Below are 26,034 nucleotides of genomic sequence, written 5' to 3'. Positions count from 1 at the left end.
TGACTTACATATAGTTTCCAGAGCCAACTTTAATAGGGTGAAGACCTTGAGGCTGGTTGAAAAAAATATTCCTATGTTCCCGCCTACTGGCAGAAAGGACATCTACTTATTTTTTTCCTATTCAGTGAGAGAAGAGAGCTCTTAGCTGTGGGTGACCTGAGTGGGACACGGAGGCAGGATTGTAGAGATGGCATGAATTTCAGCCTCTAGTAGGTAAAGAAACTGATGCTCAGAGTTTCCTTGTCTTACAAGCAAAGTGCCACAGCTACAACCAGAACCCAGGACCTCAGCCAGCCAGGGGAGGGCTTTGTCTACAAAGGCACACGGGGTCAAAGTGCAGTTCCTGAACAGGACCCACGAGAATCTCCTCTTTACTTCCCTAGCCCTGCAGACTCCGTTCCCTCTGCCACCGACCAAGCGGGAGTTGCACCGCATCACCCCTCAGTCGTTAAGGCAGGTCGCTGCTGGGGTCCCTGACTCCAGCCTGTATGTGACTGGAGAAAAATAGTTATTGCTTTTTAAATGAGGATGTAGCTGAGATTTATGGTAACTGAAATAGAAAAAAAAAAAAGGGCAAGTATTAGAGACAATTGGGGGAAAAGGTGAAAGAACTTAGTGTCTGACTAGGTGTAAGGGATAAAGAGGAAAGAAGTATTGGAAGAAAAAAAAAAAAGAACCCAAGACTTGGAGACTGGGAATAAAGCTGGTACTAACCAAACTGGGGTCACAGGGGAAAGAAAGGCTTCCAGGGTCACAGGGAGAAAGACCATTAGCTCAGTATGGGATAAATTAACTTTGACAAGAAGGCAGGATAGGCATGTGGAGATTTCCCGCTGATGTGCTATCTGGGGAAAAGATGTTTTATATCACCTAAGACAGTTTTATTTCCACTCTGAGTCAGAAGGATGAGCTGAGCAGGTAGGGCAAGAAGGGAAAGGCCTGAAGAGGTGCACAGATTGCAGGGGAAAGTATCGATTGCAGTTTCGATCATCTAAGCTGATACCTGGGAAACCTGCGCTCTCTCCCCGTATATCCAGGCAGGAGAAGAGAGAAGACGCAGGGCTGGAAGGGGCTCTTTCTTCCCTTTCTGTGATGCATCAAAACCGATACCACACAAAGCTGGTCACCGGGGGCCAGCAGCCAGCCTGCTGCAGCATCACAGCCCATGTCAGGTTTCCACACAGCTGCTCAGCCCGGGAGAGGCTTTCGAAGAGGCTGCCTGGAGAGGTTCGCCTGTGCAGGGGGAACATCTACTTAAGCACTCAGAGTGCTGACACAGCTGGAGGGAGGCTGGCAGTTTGCCAGGGGAGGGCTGCTGACGGGAAACGTGGAGAAAGAGTTGTGGAGAGGAGAAAATCAAGAAGCGATAGGAGTCGGAGCTGAATTAAGGTTCGGATGTTCAGATCAACGCCGAGAAGAGGCGAAGAGGGGGAGCGTGTCGAGTTCCTTTAGTTCCCAGAAATGGAACTTCTGTGAAAGGCAGACTCACCACAGAGGATGACTGCAGAGAACCGAAGAGACACAAAGGCGTTGATGTTCATCAAAGGCCACCCACGCCTACCACCTCCCACAGACACACAGACCCACTGCCTCCACAGAGGAAGAAACAGCCAGGGAGGTCACATGACCCACTGGTGTCACATGGGCAGCTGTCAGTGGCAGAACAGGGTAGACACTCAGGGTGACAGACACACGCTCCAAGGGACCTTCTTAACATTCCACACGACATCATAAAATCTGTGATAGATGTGGTCACAGTAAATATAAACCCCCAAATTGTGGAGAGTCCTCGTAGGTATCTGATAAATGGTAAAACAAACTATACAGGTAGTAACAGGGACTGTCTGTGATGAAATATAAGATGGAATTGATATAACTTAAGTTCCATACAAACTAAAAAATGGAACTGAGAGCCCCAAAATAGGCCCAACAGAAATGGTAGGGTTGCCCACTATGGTGATCTCTAATGTCTGTTCTTGCAGAGATTCTTGTCTCATCTGTGGGCTCAGCCCCCTCCTTCCCCTTCTAGGTTCTGGCCCTGGCCCCAGAGCCACAAGGAACGCCAAACAAGCAATTTGGAGACAAAAAGGCAATCTTGTTTCTAAGCCCTGTATTTGAGGCACGGTTGTCCAGGGCTGGGTTTGGCCTCACTGCCCAGTTCCTCTGCATCTGAGGCTCTGCTTCCTTGGCAGGTCCTGGACTCACATCCACGGTACCAACCAAGGCAGCCATATTTGCCCTTTTCAATCCTAAGCACTGGTCACAGCCTTTCATTCTGAATTCTCCACCCTCCCTGCCATCTCAAAACTCTGGACGAGTCCACAGCATGGCCTCATTCCTCTGTCTGAGCCTTCTTCACAACCTTGACCCCCAAATTCCGAGCCCAGCCTGTATATTCCGGTCACTTGTTGCCCCTTTTGCTTGTTGTGGCTTGGTATTTAGACTGACCCTGCTCCATCCTCTGGATTCACGGTATTTATCTGTCCTGCCCCCTTTTCTTTACACCCTCACTATCTTGCAGGTTTCATCACCCTGGCCCAAATAAGACACTGACCACAATTTGCTTTTGGCAGCAGAAAATAAGGAAAGAAGAAAGATGAAAACTGAAAGTTAAGGAGGAAGTAGGGCTTCTTTTAGAAACAGTTATTACTAATATACCTAAATATGAAGCCTAAAGTTAAGGAAATTATTCAACCTGTAGGAACTATTTAGGGTAGGCTAGGTTGTGCTCCTGTTAACGAATTTCCCTGGGAATCTCAGTGGCTTAACGTAAGAAAGGTTTATTTCCTCCCTCTCCTATATATTCAGTGGGTGTCGGGAAGTGGGAAAGAATTGCTCTAGGTAGAAACTAGGGACCTGGGCTAAAGGAGGTCTCACCTCCTTGAAGCTTCATCAGGACCAAGTCTCCTTCTTGACTTCCTGGCAGGTGAAGACAGACTAGAGGATCACAAGGGAGTTTTCACAGCCCCAGGCTGGAACTGACACTACCAATTCTCATAGCTCATTATCCAGAGGTGCACATCTGCAAGGAGCTGAGAAGCCCAGCTTTTCCACGTGGCCCAAAGGCCAGGAGACCTGGAGGCTGAGAACCCTAGTAACATCCAGACCACAATGATTCCAGGTGATGTGGCTCTGGAATTCTCCCAATTGTTATGTTAGCTGAAGGGCTAATGCACCTGAAGTTGTGACAATGCTTCTCATCTTTAGTTGACAATAAGCAAAGCCGTCTACAATAAGTGTGATAAAAAGGAATGAATACGGACTAATGGAATGATGCAATGACAGTGCGTGTGTTAAAAGCTGAGAACCTAAGGTATCTGAGAATGGCTGTGAGGCTACAATTTTATTTCAATCTTGTGTGTTTTTGTGGCTTGAGGGGAATACTTTTTTTCATGTTAGTTTTGAATGTCTGCTTTGTATTTAATGAACCAAGATGAAAGTGGAGGATTTACCTCTGCTTTTTATGGATAATTGCGTATGATATTCAAAAGCATAAAACAGCAAGGATTTCTTATTAAAAGCAACTTTTAATGCTTCAATACAGCAGTAGACTAGCAAATAGTAAAATCATATGTGTCTGTATTATCAATATTGTGATTTAATTCTAGAGTACTGCCTGTACTTCTACACATATTTAATCTTATAATCATAGTCTTTTACAGACAAACCCATGACAACTCAATACTCATATATTAATTACGGCACTACTTTACCTAGACATGGCATTGAGATGCTTTAAACTCTTAGCACGTAAACTGAACATTTTGCCAAGAGGACACTAAAAATAATGAGGGAAGAAAGCTACTGAATTACCCTTTATTATTGCTTGCTCCTCTTCCTCTTATTACGTGTTTAAAAAGCTTTGAGTTATTTATTTACATTTAATCCACGGACAAGGCTTTTATATACTTGAAAACCCTACAGTAGGATTAGGGCGGCTGTAATTCTGTCCATCAGATGTGCCTGGTCTGAATAGTGCTCTGGGTATGGACTCTGTAGAGCCTCGTCCACTCACATCAGATAAGCAGCAAGAAGTACAAGTAATCAAATAGGTCTCCTATAATTTCCCAAAATCGGGGTTTATCAAGCAATGTTGTCTCTACTGAGATCACCACAGAAGTGAAGTGTTCCGGCAAGATCTAATCCTCAACACCAGAAGCCTGTCCTTTGAAAGACATCTTCTGAAACCCTCCCCTGCTCCAGCCACGTGTCTCTTCCAAGCACGCCTAGCCCCCCACGAGAATGATAGCTCTGACCTGGTCCTCCCTTCTTCCGCTCTGAGGCTGCAGGAGCACAACAAGGCAAGCAGCCTGTCTATGGAATTTAAGATACTTCTTAATCCTGAAAGCTCATAAACGCCAGTATTGATTTTAAAAAATCATTCTCACCCCAGTTGATAAAACCTTTACTTTAGGTGCTGTCATTTTGGTGAAAACTACCTTTTTAATATCGCCTGTTGTTCTCCAGGGAATAGTTGCCAAACCAGCATTATAAATTCCAGAGAAAAATATTTCATGAGACCATACTTAAATTTACAGAATATATATGTTAGAGCTAAGCTCACTAATGATATAACTCACAAATATACAGGAGATGAGAACTTAAACTATTTTTGATCAGATCTGCTAGAAGACCAAAAATTAAAAATTAAAAATATTCTCTACTCACTAATTTTTCTAGATATATTTTCTGGTGGGGAAGAATATAGTAGAGTGCTGCTCAAAAAAGAGAATTGATGAAAACATACTTCTGAAACAGAAACCAATTCACAAAATTATTTCACCTGAATAGATACCGTTTTATAAACAGAAAAACTGAAGGAGAAAAACTATATGACTTGTTCAAGTTTCTAAAGTTGATTTGTGAATGGAGCAAGTAAGAGAATGCTTTTCTCCTAACTTTAATTCAAATATCTAATTTGAGATTCTTATGGTACTGATCTTCTAAAGAGCTGAAAGACTGACATGTTTTTTATGCACACACTGTATGAAAGATTCTAACTAAAGGATAAAAAATATTATTTTTTTCAAAAAAGTTTCTATGTACATTTCAAGTCTCCAGCATCCTGTCTAGATTTGTTTTTTCTCTCTCTTTTCTCTCTTTCTTGCTCTTTTTTTCTCCTTGAGATTCTCACGGGGGGAAAAAGAGGAAAATAAGATTTCATGAAAGGACAGTTCTGACCTAGAAAGAAAAAAAAGATCTTTAACTCAGAGAAAAACTGAGACAGATCTTTAAAGGGGATGGTGGGGGAGGGGTTTTACTGCATTGTTTTGCTTTATGTGGCTGTAAAGAAAAATGTACCAAGTTTTTTGTTGCTTGAACAAGGAGAGGAATTTTCTTATGAGGCCCTGAAAGGTTTTATGGTGAAAAGTAATATGAAAAATAATAACTTCTGCCACTGGATGATTGTTATAAGGCTCAGCACCTTCAATAAAAAGATGCTTCTGTTCAATTTCCAGTCACATCAAATTCTCATTACAGGTAGCTAAATCCCATCTCTCCATGAACCAGACTGTATCAAAAGTAGCAGCTTTATGCATTAAGTTTTGTAACACACACTTACATCCCATAGATCCCAGGTCACAAAGCAAATTCTAGGACCTTTTCCCCTCAGTGAATGATAGGCTTGGATGCTAAGTTTTGATGAGACCAAGAACCGGGAAACTCTGGTGACCGAGGTGCCCTCAAAAATAAGAAAGAAATTCTGTTGCTTTTTGGAAGCAGAATTGTCCAGTTGCCGAGTGCTTGCATAAAATCCGTTTTTGTGCTGAAGAATAAAATATCAAGGATTGTTGAGAGTTTAATTCAGAATCCATGAGGAGGAAAATTAGAGAGGCATTAAGGCCAAAAAAAAAAAGTCCCTATGGTAGAAAACTGAAAAGCCTGCTTAATAATTTCCATGCTGTTCCCTTGGGTTATTTGGAAATGTTCGATATTGCTACATTTCCTTCTAAGGTCTGGGGAGGGAATAAAATGCCAAGGAGGTTAAAGTTCCCAGACGAACCACGGAAATCGGGAAGGGAAGGTGCAGACTCTAATGATGAATGCTAGGGTTCAAAGCACGAGCTCTAATTCAAAGCGTAACTCTCCTTACCAGTACGCAGGCCAACGGACTTGACCTTAGATGGCTCTGCCCTTTAAAGAAAGCACTTTTTAGCAGTGAAGGGACCCTCCAGTAGGCAGAAAGATGAATATCCCTTTCAAAACAGAAAACATGTCAGCTGATATGGCAGAACGAAAGCTGGCTATTGTCAATTTTTTAAGGCAGTAAAGCTAAAAATGAAAGGATTCAGGATACATTCAAGGATATGGGAATGGCATGTTTTCTTACTGGCAGCCATGTCCATTTTCATACTTAGAGTCTGTTGTTTGCTGTGTTGGGGAATGTTGGCTTCATTTTAAGACTTAAACCAAATCCAAGTAATTAACTAAATGGTACATGCTTATTTATACTGTTCATGAATAGATGCAAATGGTACTCCGGAAGAGGCTAACTGAAGAAGAACTAGGTGACAGAACTGGAAAAGAAGCATCAACATTTGGCTATAAAATGGTTTGAAGATTAAAGAAATAGGGGTATTGAAAAGGCAAGAGCAGTGACAGTGATAGAAAATTATAATCCAGTTTATAGTTTACATTGTAAAAGATATTTATCAATTCATATACATAGACCCATGGAATAGATTGCAAAAATGGCCATAATACTTTGCAGTGCCTCCAATCAATAAATGTAGTCTATTTGCTCACCCTCAAATTTGACCTGGTGTTTAACTTGCTTTGGCTGACAGAAAGCGGCAGAAATGACATTTTCCCAGTTCTGAGAATAAACCTCTCTCTATCTCTCCCTCAGAACCTGCCACCTCCATTTGAACAAGCCCCAATCCTGGCTGATCGAGCCTTCTACCCACTGAGGAGATCATTGTACAGAAATTGCCATTGCTCCAGCCAACAAAAAGCCAATCCTAGCGGCAGAGCCACCTAGCTGACCAGCAGCTCCCCGCAGACGCAGGAGTAACCCCAGTTAACTACCTAGCTGATTGCAGACCAAACTGCACTACCTAGCTGATTGCAGACCAAACTGCACGGACTTATGAGCTAAATAAGCAGTGGTGATTTTAAGCCACGAAATTTTGTGGTGATCTGTCACACAACAAAAGATAGTGGATAGAATCCATATACTCTAAGGAGCTTCATAGAAATCTATTATTAACTTAATTTGCCAAACCATTGTTAAGGATGAACCATGCACCAGGCACAATGACAAAGCCCAGTAACAGTGCATTGAGGAGACAGAGCTCTCAGGTGCACAGTCCATCCTGGAGATGCCAGGAAGACTTGCAGCACAGATACCCAAGTGAGGACTTGACATTTACTTATTAGTGGGCCAGGAGAAGTAAGGGGAAAGAGCAGTCACAGGGAATGGTAATATATAGAGAAGTTGAACAGTAAGATACAGGAATTTACATTAGTAGAATGTGAAATTTTAGTTAGGAAATGGCAAGAAATAAGACTAGAGAAGTTAATAGGAACCAGACCATGAAGGTCTTGGACTGTCTCATAAACACCTTGGATAGAAGTATCTTGATATAGGCCTAGGACAGCAGTAGTTCTCAGACATGAAAGCACATAAAAGTCATCTGGCGGTGGTAAGAACAGAAATTTCTAGGGTTCGATCACCTATAAATTCTGATCCAGTAACTTGGTAATGGACCCCAGACTTCGGGCTTCAATTTTTTTTTATTTGCCTTTTTAATATACAACCCAGGAGGGTCTGATGTAGATTGTACATGGTCCACACTTTAAAAAATGTCACTAGGCAATGGGAAGTCTCCTGAAGTGATTTAAGAAAAAGAGTGACTCAGGCACTCTACATTATGTTCAGGTTGGCATTTAAGACTGATTTTTCTGGCTGAGGTTTGGTAGGTAACTGAAGGCATTCAGTGAAAGAGGCAAGGATAAGAAAATCTGAGGGCTTCCCTGGTGGCGCAGTGGTTGAGAGTCCGTCTGCCGATGCAGGGGACGCGGGTTCGTGCCCCGGTCTGGGAAGATCCCACGTGCCGCGGAGTGGCTGGGCCCGTGAGCCATGGCCGCTGGGCCTGCACGTCCGGAGCCTGTGCTCCGCAACGGGAGAGGCCACAACAGTGAGAGGCCCGCGTACCAGAAAAAAAAAAAAAAAAAAGAAAATCTGAATTAGGACAGTAATAGTAAAACCTGGAGACCAATGTGTGAAATGTTTAGGAGGTTAAATTGCCAGGGATTTTTGTTGATTGAAGAAATGCAAGTGGAGGGGAAAGGAAGGGTCAAGGATGGCACTGGATTAAATTAGATTTGAAATATCTTAAAAATGTCCAGAAAGCACTGGTTTGGAAGTTAAACGTACACATTTAGGAGGTATCAGTGTATAGATGTAAACCAAACTATGAGAGTTGGGAGAGTTCTAGGGAGCTCCTGGGAGATTGATCAGAGTAAGAAGGGACCAGGCCAGTGGCAGAACCCAGAGGTACCAAAACACTTAAAGGACACATAAAAGATGAATAGCAGCTTAAGAGGCTGGGAAGAACTACTACAGAGTTAAGAGAAAAATGTGGCTACAATGACACTGTAGTCCCAGTAGCCATAAAACAGCACTGTTCCAGGCAAACTACAGTGAGTGGTTGCCCTACTTAAAAATTAAGCGTCATTCAAAGTCTCTTGTGATCACTGTGCTCTCGCTTCACTAGAATTTTGGGCGCAGAAGACTGAAGAGTGTGGTTTGAGTAGTTATCTTGAAGTAAAAATGAGAAAACAGAATTCATACAACCCTTTTAAGAAAGCACAAAGTATACATAAAATTATAAATAAAAATGTACAAAAAAAGGACCTATTTATGAACTTTGGTGAACAACCTTGCAGAGTCTCTCTGTCCATAACTAATTTTAAATTAATAGGATTTTTGATTTAAATTATATATATACAGGAGAGCAATCAAGATGGCCAGAATAGGAGGATGTGAAACTCACTCCCCAGACATAAATATATTAAAAATACGTCTACATGTGGAATAATTCTTACTGAAAACGAACTGGAAATTGGATGAAAGACTCCTGTAAAATCAAGGCTGTAGGAAAGATGCACATGGAATCAGGTAGGAGGGGAAGAACAACAAAAACAAAAATTCCCATTTAAAATTACATCAAAAAGAATAAATTCCTAGGTACTTTCAAGGAATAAACTTAACCAAGGAGGTGAAAGACCTATACTCTGAAAACTATAAAACACTGATGAAGGAAACTGAAGTTGACACAAAGAAATGGAAAGATATCCCATATTTTTGGATTGGAAGAATTAATATTGTTAAAATGTCCATATTACCCAAAGCAATCTTCAGATGTAAACAATCCTTACCAAAATACCCAGGATATTTTTCACAGAACTAGAACAAATAATGCTAAAATGTATATGGAACCACAAAAGACCCTGAATTGCCCAACAATCTTGAGAAATATAAAAAAGCTGTAAGTACCATGTGCCCAACTTTAGACTACACTACAAAGCTGCAATAATCAAAACAGCATGGTACTGCACAAAAACAGACACATAGATCAATGGAACATAATAGAGAGCCCAGAAACAAACCAATATACCTATGGTCAATTAATCTACAACAAAAGAGGCAAGAACATACAATGGAGAAAATACAGTCTCTTCAATAAATAGTGCTGGGAAAACTGAACAGCTCCACATAAAAGAATGAGATTAGAACATTTCCTCACAGCATGTACAAAAATAAACCCAAAATGGACTAAAGATCTAAATGTAAGACTGAAACCATAAAACTCCAATAAGAGAACATAGGTAGAACATTCTTTGACATAAATCACACAATATTTCTTTGGATCTGTCACCCAAGGCAAAAGGAATAAAAGCAAAAATAAACAAATGGGAACTAATTAAACTTAAAAGCTTCTGCACAGCAAAGGAAACCATCGTCAAAACAAAAAGGCAACCTAATGAATGGGAGAAAATATTTGCAAATGATATGACCATCAAGGGGTTAATATCTAAAATATATAAACAGCTCATACAACTTGGTATCAAAAAAACAAACAACCCAGTTAAAAATGGGCAGAAGACCTGAATAGATATTTTTCCAAGGAAGACATACAGATAACCAACAGGCACTTGAAAAATGCTCACCATCACTAATTATTAGAGAAATGCAAATCAAAATAACAATGAGATATCACCTCACACTTTTTCAGAGTGGCTATAAGCAAAAAGTCTCCAAATAACAAATATTGGAAAGGATGTGGAGAAAAGGGAACCCTTGTACACTGTTAGTGGGAATGTCAATTGGTGTAGCCACTATGTGAATAGTATGGAGGTTCCTCAAAAAACTAAAAATAGAACTACCATATGATCCAGCAATTCCATTCCTTGGTATATATCCAAAGAAAATGAAAACACTAACTCAAAAAGATACACACACCCCAATGTTCATAGCAGCACTATTTACAATAGCCAAGATATAGAAGTAACTCAAGTGTCTGTCAACAGACAAATGGATAAAGAAGATGCACATGAGCGCGCACATGTGTGCGTGTAGTGGAATATTACTCTGCCATAAAAAAAGAATGAAATTATGCCATTTGCCGAAGGTGGTTGGACCTACAGAGTATTATGCTCAGTGAAATAAGTCAGACAGAGAAAGACGAATACTGTAAGTTATAACTTATATGTGAAATCTAAAAAACTTAAAAAAGGAATGCATATAGCAAAATAGAAACAGACTTACAGATACGGAAAACAAACTAGTGGATACCAGTGGAGAGAGGGAAGGGGGGAGGGCAAGATAGGGGTATGGGATTAAAGGATACAAACTACTATGTGTAAAAAAAATAAGCAACAAGGTTATATCGTACAGCACAGGGAATTATAGCCATTATTCTGTAATAACTTGATGCAAGAGGGAGGAGATATGGGGATATATGTATATGTATAGCTGATTCACTTTGTTATAAAGCAGAAACTAACACACCACTGTAAAGCAATTATACTCCAATAAAGATGTTAAAACACATACTGAATCACTATATTGTACACCTGAAACAAATATAATATTGTAAATCAACTATACTTCAATTTTTAAAAAATGAAAAAATTATATATATACAGATCTATAATAATATATGTAATAAAATGTGTCTTTTTCACAGAATATTGTCATTCTGCATGTAATAATCCATATCAGGGTTGGGAAACTTTTGCTGTAAAGGACCAATAGTAAATATTTTGGGCTTTGTGAGCCATATGGTCCCTGTTGCAGTTACTCAACTCTGTCCTTGCTCTGTAGCATGCAAGTAGCCTTAGACAATATGTAAATGAATAAGCAAGGATGATCTGGCCCATAGGCTATAGTTTGCTGATCTATATCATAATTTTTAATGACTTCATATTGCTTATGGCTGTACCATAAATTATTTAACCAACCTTCAAGAAATGTATACCAAGGAGATTTTCAAATGTTTGAAAATGTATGTAGAAATATGTTAATACAGCCTTACACATCAGCTGGGGAAATTTGAAACAATGTAAATGTTCATCAGAGGGAGATTAATTAGATAATTTGTGGTATACATGATCATTTCTTTCAAAAATCCTAAATGATATAGCTAGAACACCAAGTATAGTTTTATTTCTCTTCTGAATATCCTGTCCCTAATTTAGATCAGTTTCTTCAATTGCAGAGATCTGAATTATTCTTTTTTCTTTGAATTATTCTTTTTTAACAACTTTATTGGAGTGTAATTGCTTTATAATAGTTTGTTAGTTTCTGCTTTATAACAAAGTGAATCAGCTATACATATACATATTTTTTAAATCAATAATAATGTGAATGGTCATGTTATTTTGAGTTGACCATTACAGGAAGATAAATATTTATAAGACTATAATACAATATACAGTATTATTTAATCTACAGAACTTACTCAAATTTCTCCAATTGCCCCCCTAATGTTCTTTTTGGTTCAGGATCCAACCAAAAATCACACTTTGCCTTTAGTTGTCATGTTTCCCTTAGTCTCCTTTAATCTGGAACAGGTGCTCAGTCTTTGTTTTTCACAACCTTGACAATTTTCAAGAGTGTTGGTCAGGTACTGTGATACCCCAGTACCAATGAGCCCATTCACTGCCCAAATCTTGGTTTCTAAACACCATGCTCCAATAAAAGAAAACTACTAGTCCTTGGAGAAACAGCTGATTGCAGGAATGGGGCAGGAAAAGTGCAAGATGAGCCTAAAATGTCTTGCGGTGCCAGAAAATATCGAAGTGTTTTAAAGAGAAATTCTAAAAAGATACAGGAGCCAACTTGAAGGGGACTCCCAAAGGCCATATCTGGGAAAACTGAACAACAAAAAAAATGATTGTGACACATTATAAGCCATGGAATAAAATGAGTTCATTTGCCCATACTAATATAAATAGTGAGTGAACGGATGAATGGATGAATAAATGAATAGAGTAAAATTTTCCTTACTGTAAATTTCCAACTAGTATTTGGCAAACCCCACAGTAATAACTGTCTCAGGCAATCTTCAAAGAATTCTAAAATTAGTGCCAACAGTGTTTTAAATAACAAGCTAACTAGATACTCTCCAATTATTTCTCTGTAAGATCTTTATTAAATACAAAGAAATACAGTAACTTTGCAGTGGAGAAACCTGACAGACATCACCTTCACCAAGTGATCAAAGTTACCATTTTCAGTAACGGAACAGACCTACATCAAATCCCTTCTGATTTGATGTGCTGAGAAGGTCACAACCTCACTTTGTGGCATCTTTGCCAAAAATGTAAAACCTGAACTTAAATATGAGGAAACCTTAGAGAAAATGTATCGATCGCCGGAGCCTCGTCGACCTAGTATTAGACACACTAGGGTACACTCACGTGTTACATGTACTTTCAGTTTGGCCTTGATTCAGTTCACAGAGATGCACTGAAAGACTTTTAAGAAGAAAATGACAGGATGACAGCTGTGTCTCAAGCAGAGAGTAAGATATAAATTGAAGGGGGTGGAAATGAAAGCTGGGGAAGGCATCTCTGCCTGATAGGAATCTGTTACATTATTTCAGGCACATGGTCATAATAACCTCAACTAGCATACTGGTATTAGAAATGGAGAAGAGGAGAGCAAGCCAAGAAATAACGGGAAGAAAAATCAAAATTAACTTTCCACTCACTGAATGTGAAGGGACTGGAGAAGGAGGGAAAAGAAGGTCCCTATTACTAGACTGAGCACCTAGGTGTCTAGGCAGCAGGTGGGTCAATGGAAGGAGAGGTAAGGGAATTCCATTTGGGACAGATGTTTGAGGCATCACCAGGATATCCTAAAGAGAATGTCTAGCAGGTAGTAGGCAAGATGAGTCTGCAGTCCAGGAAGGAGTTATAGTATGTACGAACGGGTGCATTTTCCATTAAGAAACTGAGTTTGAAGAGCTCATGTACCTTGTGCGGTGTCACGATGCCAGTAAGGGGCAGAACCAGTTTTTAAACCCAGTTCTTCCAAGTTCAGAAGTTTCTGTGGCCTATGGGAATTTTTGTGTATATCAAGACTCTCCAAAGGATTCAAAAGAACTGCAAACATCAGCAACTGTCGATCTCTAAGTGCACAATCAGGCTACGTGCAAAATTATAAGCCACTCATTAAAAAATGTAAAGGAATAAGGGAAGTTCCCTTTTTGTCTGTGAGTCCCATTGGGCTTTACACAAAAGTAAAGACCATAGTCAGAGCCTCCTAGGACTTTCAACGATCAGTTGATTGACTGTCAGAGCCTAGTCAACCTCAGACATCACCCACTCAAGTGCTATAATGTTACAACTCAGGTTATCTAGTCCTGCACATTCGAATATTTATACATAGGTTAGATGGAAAAGTTCCTGGTATATGCAATTGAATTCTTACCAGCTCTCCCCATCTGTTTTCTGTTTGTTTGTTTTTAATTTTTATTGGAGTATAACTGATTTACAATGTTGTGTTAGTTTTAGGTGTACAGCACAGTGAATCAGTTATACATATACATGTATCCACTCTTTTTTTTTTAGATTCTTTTCCCATATAGGCCATTACAGAGTCCCCACCTGTTTTAAGAGCAGACAGGAGCTAGAGTTTTAGGTTTCAATGCTCTGGATTAGTTGGCAGAAGTGTTGCATCCTGAATATCTACATTGAAGAAGAGTCTCATTCCCTGAATATATTTGAATCCACAGGGAGCAACATAACCTAGGTCAGCTCTGAGGGTGGGCAGGAGACCCACCACTCAACCCGTTGGAGCCTAGGGCATCACTTAGCCTTGACAGAAATGAGGACCCAGGCAAAGGTTGCTGATCATTCACTACAGCTGTTCCAGCAGCTCCCTCCCGGTGGTGGGAGAAGTGCTGTTTAGCCCAGAATCCCACCCTCCCACTACTCACCCCTCACCCACACCTTACACTCCCCCCCACCCCCACCCCACCCCCCGCCCATCACCCTTCCGTTAAAGGCAGGTGATGACACGAAAAGAAGCAGAGTGCCTCCCTTCCTCTTTGCAGAAAGGGTAGCATGACCGAGAAAAAGCTTTCATTATAACTAACACTTTATAAGGTTGAATGACTATATTGCTGAAATCAGTGTTTATTCTCATTAAATACTTTTTTCTTATTCTGATACCTGTAATAACAATGAAATAAATATATACGCATGAGAAAAGTACACACAGAAAGGCATAGCCCCTACATAAACACAGCTCTTCTCTTACATTGCCACAGCCAAAGTAATCACATTCTTAAATCCTTCTCCAACCACAGTTCATTACATACTCTAAGAAAGGTTTTTCATTATTGCTGTTTATTTATTTATGCACCTGAAAAGGAATAAAAACCATTTCTAATTTGGGTACTGTCAAATCATACTCTACCTTCTTGCAATTAAAACACAAATTTACTTAAGACACTACTTGCCTAAAACAAGCCTGTTTCCAAAATAGACACTCCATGAAATTTGTTAGTAACAGTTGAATGCTCAGGAGCAGAGCAAAGCTTCAATTAAAGGATTACACTTCCGGAGCTAAAATGGGAGAGACTGGAAGCTCAGGACCGAACCTTTCTGCTTTCATTGTCTCTGACTTTAGTTTGGTTTTGATTATTCTTTTCCCTTTTCTTTTTCTATTCTTCTTTTTGCTGTTGGGTAGAATTAGAAATTACACGGAGAAGGAGCAGTCTGATCTTACCAAGGAAGTTGTTTTGCTCAAGTCGTTTCTTTCATTTTCAAGTTGGCTCTCAGCCCTGCCTTTGTGCGATCTGAACCTTCCTCGCTTCTCGTGAGTCACCGAGGTCCAAAGTCTGCCCCACAGCATTACCTGAACGCTTGAATCACCCAGATACTGGCTTGCTTGCAGGAACTCTGCTTTGCCTCGTATAAAAATGGGCTTCAGAAATGTTTAAACAATAACTAACTGAAGAAATAAAGGACCCGGACATTGGATTTCACTGCTATCAATCATCATGCCCTCTCTCTCTCTCTGTAATATCATGTACATTTCTAAGCACGCCAAAGAAGTTAATGAAAATTAGGCACTTAATGGATTTTTCCAAAAACACTCGAAAGTGACAGCTCTCCAAAACCAATGGTCTCTTTCCCATGACTGATGTATTAAGAGCAGGAGTATGTCAACAATCTTGCTAGACAATCATAGATATACCTGTTACTGAAGATATTATTTGAAAAGACATACTTCAGCATAGAATTCAGTGCTACTTGGGATTGAGGCAGAATTGCTTCTCAGCTGGAAAAAATACCAAATAGATATTTTTGAACTTCTCAGTAGGTGATAATCCAGCAACTCTGAGAAACAATTCATAGGCATATGGAACAAATTACTATGGTAATTGCAGAAGGATTATGAATACTTTTAGGTCAGTAGTCTTGACCTTTTCAAAGCTAACTGTTCTGCTGAAACTAGAACTTAAACTAAATGGTTGCCACATTTACCTACTTTTTTTACATGAATGAAAGAGCAACTTAATGAATTATTTAAATATGCCAACTACATTTTTAATCTGTATTTGGGCATGAATAAGTACTTTTGTATCACATGGGACTGAGCCCACACACACATTCTGTCCCTCTGTCTTACAAATTCTAGATGGCTACTGGAGGCAAGAAGGAAAGAGAAAACTACACAATCTTCCTTTATTTATCTTAATTTTGACCTTACATTTGGAAAAGATGAAGGATAATTCTGACCAGTGTTTGTTCAATTCTATAGCCTCTGGAACAGACAACATCAATTTCATAGGAATGCCATAACCATTTATTCCCATCACAGCAGGGCCGTTTGCCTGATGAAAACATAATTGGAAAAGCGTCTTCTTATGTGGCATTGTAAACCATCTGCCATATTCAGGTTTTACAATATGTAGCAAGCTCAAAAGAGAAAAAGTAGAAATAGAAGTTTCTGGAACAACATCAGGATCTAAGAACTCCAAAATACCACATTATTAGGGAAAGATACACAAAAATAAACAGCAAATTAACCTGCAAAATACCTACCACTGCAAATAATAATGGATTTTTATTGCTTTATACACATTCCTATGTATGCTTTAGTATATTCCCAACCCCTCAAGGAGTGATTTATTTGCTTTTGTTTATTTACAACCACATAGCGCTGCATACCAAATCTACGTACTTTGTAAATATTAAATCACTCAATTTGCATAACAACCTTATACTGTGAGCACTGTCCTCATGCCCATTTTACAAATGGGAAAAGTGAGCAAAAGAGCCAGGTTCGAAACAGTTTATAAGAGGATCTTTACCACTACCCTGTGCTAGTGATTGCTTCCTTTCTCTCCTATATAGTTATAAAAATTTCGCTAAAATATAGGTAATTCTTAAAAGCAGAGGATTATATTCTAAGATTAATTTCAAAGCTAGCACCGTCATCCAAATTCACATTCTGGTACTCTGTAGTTCATGGAATATGTGCTTTCTTTCCTGAAAAGCTTTCATATAAAACATAGGTCGACATAAAAGGTGAAAGATGCTTTCATTCCACCACTGATGATGAAGAATACAGCGACTAGAGACAGTGGATTAGACCAACTGTGTGTGTATGTGTGTGTATATATATGTGTGTGTGTGTGTGTGTGTATGTGTGTGTGTGTATGTGTATAAAACATATGCCACCTCTCATATAAAAATGTTCTATATATAGGAAATATATAGGTAGGAAAATAAAATCAACATTTATTGTTCTGAGTGAGTAGCTAGGTATAAGAATCAATAAGACCCTTCTATGCCAAAAAAAAAAAAAAGTAGGGACTACCTAAAACTAAGAAAAAATTAACTTGTGTCTCCCTGCAGAGAACTACAAGATATGCTAAAGAAGTCCCATCATGTTTCAGTGTCTGTGAAAGAACAGAAAGAAAACACATTTGTTTCTTTATGTATTTCATTTCATACCAAATCACGAACCAATTTCCAATGACATTAATATGTTCTCTTGCTAAACAACCACAACCACATCCCAGGAGCCCCAGACTTTTCTCTCTCTGTCTCTTTTTTTTAATCCCTGAATACTCATTTGAAAACTAACTTAGAGCCCTCTTACACTCGTTCCTTTACCTGCTGAAAATTCTCAATGCATTATGAAAATTAAGTAAGTAATATTTTACTGCAAAGCTTTTTTTCATTAAAAAGGAATAGAAGGCTTCCCTGGCAGCACAGTGGTTAAGAACCCACCTGCCAATGCAGGGGACACGGGTTCGAGCCCTGGTCTGGGAAGATCCCACATGCTGTGGAGCAACTAAGCCCATACGCCACAGCTACTGAGCCTGCACTCTAGAGCCCGGGAGCCACAACTACTGAGCCTGCGCGCCACAACTACTGAAGTCCATGCGCCTAGAGCCCGTGCTCGGCAACAAGAGAAGCCACCGCAATGAGAAGCCTGCGCACCACAACGAAGAGTAGCCCCCGCTCACCGCAACTAGAGAAAGCCTGCGCACCAACGAAGACCCAAAGCAGCCAAAAATAAATAAAATAAAATAAATAATAAAAAAGTAATAAAGCTAACATTTCTAAAGTGTTATTATTTGGCAGGGGGGATAAAATACAAACTGAAAGTTTGGCAAAAGTAATTTGGAGCTCATTTGAGTTGAGAAGGAGACTCAGTAACCTGCAATTGACTATAAACTCCAAGAAGGCAGGATCTAAGTTGATTCTAAACTTGGTAGGAAACTCAGAAGATGGTCTAGGATTAAGCCATTTTAAACTCTACTTAAAAGAAAAAGAAACGTATTAGCCATTTTTAAACAATATAAGTCACTTCAACATTTCTGCATATAAATAAATGCTTTTAAAGACCTCAAATGAACTCTTAATCATAGATTTCACCACCTGTAGCATATATGCAGCACATCTCACCTGACTGCTAATGAGTACTTTCTTCTCTTTTCATTTCAGGCCTCTTTTCTCTTTTCTACATCTCATCACACACACCACCACCCCTGAAGGAAGACATATCCTCTTCCAACCTATCACAACCAAAAGTCCCTCATCAGATCTCTCTTATTCTCAAGTTACACCTTGTAATTAACTCCCTCTGTTTTTCTACTTGGCTCCCATTAAATTTTCATCTTTTCACTAGCCCGACCCGCCTAACCAAAAATTTCTGGGAGTCCTCATTCAGTCCTACATTGTCTCCCAGAAAAGGAAGAATGCAAAGTGGGGCAGGAGGGGGAGGGGAGAAGATAGAGAGGACCTTGACATCCCCAGTTGGAAACCTACTATGCATCCAGAAAAGCTTCAAATCCACCCAGCTCCCATCTTCCTCATCTTTTCTCTTTCTCTTTCTCTTCCTGCCTCTGATTTTTCATTTTGTCCCCATACCTTTACAACCTGGCTAACCTGAGCAAACTCTGATGTGATGATGTAAAGGAAGATAGCTGACCACCATTCACATATACTGATTAACATGTATGTTTACAGTAGGCCAATAATGGTTATATATAATCATAAGCGCCTAAGAATCGCTGCTGTGAGTTTTATTTAATAACAACACTCCATTCTTATCACATGTGCTCATTCTTCATAAATGTTTTGCATAAGTAGTATAATTATCTCCTTGCAATTAAAAAAAATCAAAGAAATATTGTTTCACACCTTTCTAGAGATTGAAAATATTGGCCTGGCAAGTGGAAAAGTAAGTTTTATTAACAGCCATGGAAGTAAATAAAGTGATACTTTGAGGATTTTGGCAAAGGGACAGCAAAAAGTTAATGCAAATCACATTATTACAGAAGAGAGCACCAATTAGTTAAAGAAAACATAGATGTATGTTTTAGCCAAGTGGTACTTTTAAAGGCTATGCTGACAAATAGTGCTTAATAGTGCCTGATGAATAGAAAACATTCAGTAATCATTTACTCATTGAATAAATGAGTGAATGAATAAATGAATTGCTTTCTGGTTTATACCAGGATGGTTAAATTGGAAAATAAATTTAGAAATATTTTAGGCATTTTCTACATGCTTCAGTTATATATTACTGCTTCATAGTTAACAAAACTGACGATTTCGTTTTCTTGGGTTGTCAGTAACAGGTTCCATTAATTGTATCTTCCCTTTCCAAAGCCCTTCCTGTCTTTGAAGATGGGCTGTCACACTGCCCTGTTGTTGAATTCAATAGATTTTAAAAGATCTATATCACTGGCACATAAAACTATGAAATTCTGCTCAACAGCTGGATTGCAAGGAAATGATGCCATCTCCAGCCTCCTGAGAGGTGCTGTGCACTGGCATACATGTGGCGCCAGGGAGGCCTGAGAGCAAAGTGTACCTGTGCAGACAAGCTCTGGAGTATCTCCCATTCGGAAGCTTCCTCCAGGAATAAGGGAGAAGTTACACTGATGCTGGTGTAGCAATGGGACGCAATCTCTTAGCAATACTGAGGCGTTGGTGGGAAGTTGGAAAGACATCAAAATACAACATTGTTTCTCACAACCACAACACTATATTCTGGCAAAAGCACAAGTAGGTGAGAAATTTGCATGTGATTATTATTCATAGAGAAAGACCCCCTCTGCTCCTCAGCTTGTAGGATTAGTATAAATACAGACAAATAAGCGAGTATTTAGTGATTTGAGATTTTCTTAAGTATGGAATTTTTTATCTGGGTGAGAATTTTCTGATTCCCCCTCTTATTAGCCCTTTGACCTTAGACCAGATTCTTATACTCCCTGTACCTTTCTTTTCTATATTGTAAAATTGAAAGAGATAATATGCACTTACCTTCTACATTTGTGAGTCTCATAGTTGGCACTAAGTAAATTTTCAGTGAATGGCTGACAAGCATTGAACAGGTACTCAATAAATGTAAATATATGTATATATACATATTAACATAATATTATATAATTATATACTGTTCATTTATTATATGTGTATATTACATATTATACATTATATATTTATTATATATTATGATACAATATACTACATAATATGATATATATTTGAATTATATATTATATTAATATTATTTATGTACATGCTATATGTTTTATATATATATATGCCTACATGTATTTTAAAGCATTACAGTGGCAGGGAGGGCACCTTGGCTAGTTTGGGTGGGTTACACAAGATGTGGCCCTCAACTCCCCACAACTATCTCTACCTATTGCAATCCTTACCCCAAAACCCCTGGTTACGGCAGGAGGAAGGGAAATAGAAATACCAACCTCAGTACTAAGCTCTTTATCACAAAAAAAAGGGTTGGTAAAGCCAAACAAAACAAAACAAAACAAAAACAGTCTTCTGTCAGCTGGTTCATTTGCCCCTTTTCCTGCTCTCTGTACCCTCTTGCTTTCCACAGAGGAGAACTACATATTTATGTACCAGTGACTAGAAATGGGGAGAGGGCCCCATGGAACGGCCGGCCAAGCACACGTGTGGAAACCTGAAGAATAATTAACTGTCACATCAGAGTAAAGTGTTATACGCCAATCCACAAAGAGCCCTCGAGGGGATGGGGATTCAGAAGTGGCTTCTTCAGTCTATCTGGTCTGCCCTTCTGAGTTTCAGCATGGCCTGGGCCCTCAGGACACACACATGGCCACCATCTTCCTTGACAGAGAACATTCCTTTTCTACTTTCTAGCTTGAATCTTGCGCTACCCAGTTCCTTTGTTCTTTTAACAAACCCTTCCCTCTCTTCCACGCCCAAGACCCCACATCTATTCATGGCTTGCTTCTGACGTAGGTGGGCAGAAATTCTTTGTTCTTCAAGATAATATAGTGGAGAACTTTGTTGTAAGGCAGGCTATCAGGGTTCTGGCCTGAGGATGAAAATTGTAGAAATCAATCATACACCTGACTAGAGACAGGTTATCTCCCCCAGCCTGTTTCTAAACTTTACTGTGCTGAAAACCATATGTCACCTTCTCACTCTCAGGATCCATCTTTTATAAACTCCCATCTATTAAATTTGGCTTGAGCCTTAGTAGTTAGGTAAAAAAGATGTGGGTGGGGGGACAGGATTTAGCATACCATTATAGACTCCTTGTGCTAAATCATGGTTTGACCAAGTTTAGCTTGAGAATGGCCACAAATGACTTCTGAACAGAGGCCCTCATACTGGGCCGCAGCCATTGCCACCTGCTGTCTTGACTTTAATCTCCTCCTCATTAAATCCATCTTGAATTCCACTGACAATTTACATTCTCCACTGTCTCACGTCTCTCTACTTGTAACTTCTTGACTATGCATATATCTATTTATTTGCATAGAATTCTATAACTTACAAAATACTTTTATATATATTCTTTTAGCTGACTACTTTAAACATCCTGATAGGAAAAATGGTATTATCCCCATCTTATAGGTGTAAACTTCAGAGAAATTCAGAGACATGATTGAGATCGCACAACTAAAAAGGGCCAGAGCTAAAATTCTAACCTAAATCACTTAACTCTCGGACTGGCACTTTCATCAATGTCAAATGCCTTAATGTGACACTTAAGATATTACAAAATCTGAACTCATCTATTTCCAACATCATATCCAGCTGTTTACAGCTAACCTTTCTACTCTAGCAAAGCCAGTCTTCGCACTGTCGCCCAACTTCATCTGGAGAGTTGCTTCCTTCCTTTGTATTCTGTATTTCCCAACCTGGAATATTCTTCAGCCTTCTTATTTGCTGTGTTTCCTGACCTGGAATCTCTGCTAGCCTTTTATCTGCGTATGGTCCAGTTCAAATCCCACTCTTCCTCCAATCTTTCCCACATTGCCAAATCCTAGCACCATCTCTCTTCTTTCAAAATTCTGTGCAGTTATTTTCTACCCATCATGTGGACATCGTGAGCAGGCCCTCTGGACATTAAATGCTGTTTCTACGGTAACCCTCAGCCTTACGTTGGCTGGACAAAGTTACACATAGCTTAGGGAATGAGAGTCTCCCCTGAGATATCATGTTCTCATGTCACCTTCTGCTACACTGTTACTGGAGACAGAAAATCACCAATTATCAACAGAGTACTTTTCAAAATTGTCAGGGCTCAACTCGAATATCCTTCTCTCAGTATTGGCTTCCCCATCTCTTTGACTCAGAATATAGCAAGCTTTCTCCTATCCTCATGTTAACGAGTGTGTGCTTCTTATAAAGCAATTACTACAACATATTGAATATTGTGTTTATTTATACAGCAGTCTCCTGCCTTCAGTTGTATAGCTCCCTGGTTGCATGGAAAGTGACACTCATTGTGACCCACTATGGCACTGGCTCCAGACAGACAGACTTCACTAAATGTTACATGGCTGGATGAATGAATGAATGAATGAAAATGTAGATTTTGTGGAAGCCAGAGCAGTTTCCCTAAATGACATTTAGCTAGTAACTGAGAGCCTCAAACTATCCAACTAAAGCCTTGTTAATCCTTAATTTGACTGAAATAACTTTCAACTCTGATAAGGGTCAAAAGAAGAGAAATTTACTGTGGAATATGGTTTCCCTTAGGAAGTGTTAGCCACGTTATTTTTGGTTCTCAGTTCAGCCCCAAATCCCATTCGACCCATCATGCAGCAGAATCACGATGAGAGGCCAAACAAAAGGAAAAAGAAATAGAAAAGGAGAAAAGGGAATACAAGAAGAGTTTCCATTGGACAGAACAGTAGGCAGGTTCACTCAAGGAGAAAACCAAAGCAAGAATTAAAGCAACTTAAAAAAAAAAAATGCAGATTTTTAAGACCTACTCGAATTTAACAGCTGTTACTACTGTGTGTTGTGAGGTGACCAAGATTAATTAATGGAATCAAGATTTTCTACCAACCATCTACTTTCTCCACCGTAACTCATTGCCTTTCTAATATATTTCTATTGTTGCTATATTATAAATTTAAAAGTCCTATAGTAAAAAATAACACAAATATTAATAAAAGTAATATAATAATAATATGTATACACCTCTGAGTCCTATTTCCTCATCAATAAGGTGGAATGATCATAACAGCTAAGAGAGCTATTCACAGAGGCTTCATCTGTATTAAATAAAATAGTATAAAGTGCTTAGGACAGAGATGGCATATTGAAAACATTCAATAATTACTATTATTAGCAACTACCACCTGCCTCAAACTCATGCCTGTCTCAATGAAGACCTTCCCGGAAAAGCTGGCATGAAAATAGAAGTACAAACTTGACATATTTGATGCCATGTCACAAAAAGAAAACTTACAATAACTACGCTCTACCATTACACCCTTGACCTTGTGGTTACTACTGTGTATGTCACCTACCTAGTCGCTCAAATAATTCAAGGTACTGTATGCAAAATTATATATTGTGTGTGTTCAGGTTGCATTTAAGGGATTGAATCCCTGCCTGTGCCCTTTCACAGCTGGTTACAAATCCACTAAGTTGTAGGATGGGAGCTCTTAGCTTTTAAACCAGCCTGGATATCATTCGTGATCTCCCCGTAGTGAACATGTATCACAGCTACATTCCCACTCAATATCCAGCTGGGGCTAATTCGTTTGTTTAATATGCACCAGGCATTTACTTGGTGCTGGGAATATAGCAAAGTTGAACAAAGAACAAAGTTGATAAAAATCCCTGACCTATTAGAACTACATTCTAGTGGGAGAATGATCCAGAATAGTAAAGGGCAGAAATGACAGTGTTTAGTCTTTGGAAATGCCATCTCATCAGTCCAAAGATAAGTTGTCCTTACATTTGAAATAAAGGGTTGTTTGTTTTTTTTTTATAAAAAGTGGTCTTTTACCTTGACATTATACACTAGTAAGATTTGGAGTATGACTTTCTACGTTATGACCAATTGTTTTTCCTTATATGCCTTTAACTTCCTTATTTGAACAAGGGATATCAAATGAGAATAATATACCAAAAGATATAATATGAGAAATAGCTATCTATCGGCAACAAGGACAGTAATTACAGATAACTTAAAGCAGAAATATCAAAGCTTTAAAAAGAGTGCATAAATCATGCCTCCAAGGGAAAGAAAGGCACAAAAGTCACTTTTTGGGCCCATTCACCCCATCTCTACTATCCCCACCTTCCTCCCTCACTCTGGCATCTTAAACGTCTTAAATCAAAAGCAGCACCTGTGGTTAGTGATCACACCCAAGGGTCTTCACAGCTACATATCACCTCCCCCCGCCACACCTGCTACAATAGAAATATCAAATCCAAATCCAGAATCTTTAAATACAAGGAACAATTTAAAGATAACAGAAAGAACCGTCTGATCATTGGCAGAATGTGCTACATTTTCCGTTGTAAGGCTCATGCTATTTGTAAATATTTTATGTAAAAAGATACAAAGAAACTGGTGATGTGCAATAAGAGGAACAGTGAAGAAGGCCAACACTTACCAAGTTCAAGGCACTATTCTACACTACACATGAAAGCAAACTTGGTTCTAGAAATGGAGACAGGCATTATGCCCATTTTACAGATAAGAAAAGCTAGCACTGAAGACTAAACTAATTTGCCCCAGTTTTCACGACTGGTAGCTGACAGAGCTGCAGCTCACCCTCTGACAGCCTACTGCTGACTTCCACATGCTAAATCGTCTTTCTCAATATGGTCAGCTCCATCTTAACCCATGATTCCATGAACTCCTTTCTGCTCTCTCTTCCCATTTCTGTTTCTTATAGGAGACAGAAAAACTCTTAAAAGACAAAAATTATGTCATGTGACTTTACATTGTCCATAGAGATTGAAACAACCTTAAAAACCACAAATCAAACCTGAAAATCCCCCAATTCTGCTTTGTTCAGGTGTAAAAGGGGTTTATAACCCTGGCTCTTTTAATATCATGGATACGTATGAGATCAATGTGATTATACGCATGAAAGTGCTTTATGAACCAAACACTAAATTGTAGAAGAAATGTTGTCCAAAGGGTAGTGATAGCTTTCATTTTCTCTTGAATCCCCTATCCAGAATTAACTTCTCCCTCTCTGGGCTTTCCAAGTGCAATTTCTGAATGTTTACTATAACAGTTATCTCATTTGCCCTCAATGGGAGCCAACTCACAAGAGTTGATTGTAACATTTTCAGGAATTTTGTGAGCCAGCTATTAAACATAGCTACTATTTTTTAAAGTATATTATGTAAACTTATCATTTAACAAATTATATTAGGGACAAAGGTAGGCTACCCAAAACTCATTATTCCTAACTATTGTACAACTCTTACTATTACCTATGCTCATATATATCTACTGTATTTGCATGGTAGGAAAACCATATAATACTGAGCTATTGAGCACCCTTTCCCAACTTTCTGTTCAGGGATCTCATTCTGGTAGCTTGAAACTGACCGTGATAGAAATATTTTTCCCACAGATATCAGCGGACTACAAATCAAGGCTTAATTTGTTGGTTTGTTCGTTATCTAGACTTAAGAAAGCGATGGACAATGTGTTAATCATGCAGATTCAGCTAAAAACTGTTAAATAGCATTAAAATGGTCACATCATAGGTGAATTGT

General features: G+C 39.0%; 1 protein-coding gene across 4 annotated transcripts in view; it reads right to left on the bottom strand.

Moving 5' to 3' along the window:
- The window catches only part of INPP4B (inositol polyphosphate-4-phosphatase type II B), a 701,292-nt gene that overhangs the window by 478,874 nt on the left and 196,384 nt on the right, over nucleotides 1-26,034 (bottom strand). Inside the window, exon 1 of one of the 4 annotated variants that reach the window (XM_089911306.1) lies at nucleotides 15,248-20,297. The exons of the other annotated variants lie outside the window; for them this stretch is intronic. The gene's annotated coding sequence lies outside the window, so the exon portion shown is untranslated. Of the gene's footprint in view, nucleotides 1-15,247; nucleotides 20,298-26,034 lie in introns of those variants that run through there. 4 annotated transcript variants of the gene reach the window in all.

Source organism: Delphinapterus leucas, chromosome 5, assembly GCF_059928025.1.
Source record: "Delphinapterus leucas isolate spDelLeu-1000000601 "Yukka" chromosome 5, BTC_Dleu_Yukka2, whole genome shotgun sequence".
Lineage (NCBI taxonomy): Eukaryota > Metazoa > Chordata > Mammalia > Artiodactyla > Monodontidae > Delphinapterus > Delphinapterus leucas.
Note: the sequence above shows the minus strand (reverse complement) of the source record. Positions and strands in the feature narration are given on the sequence as shown.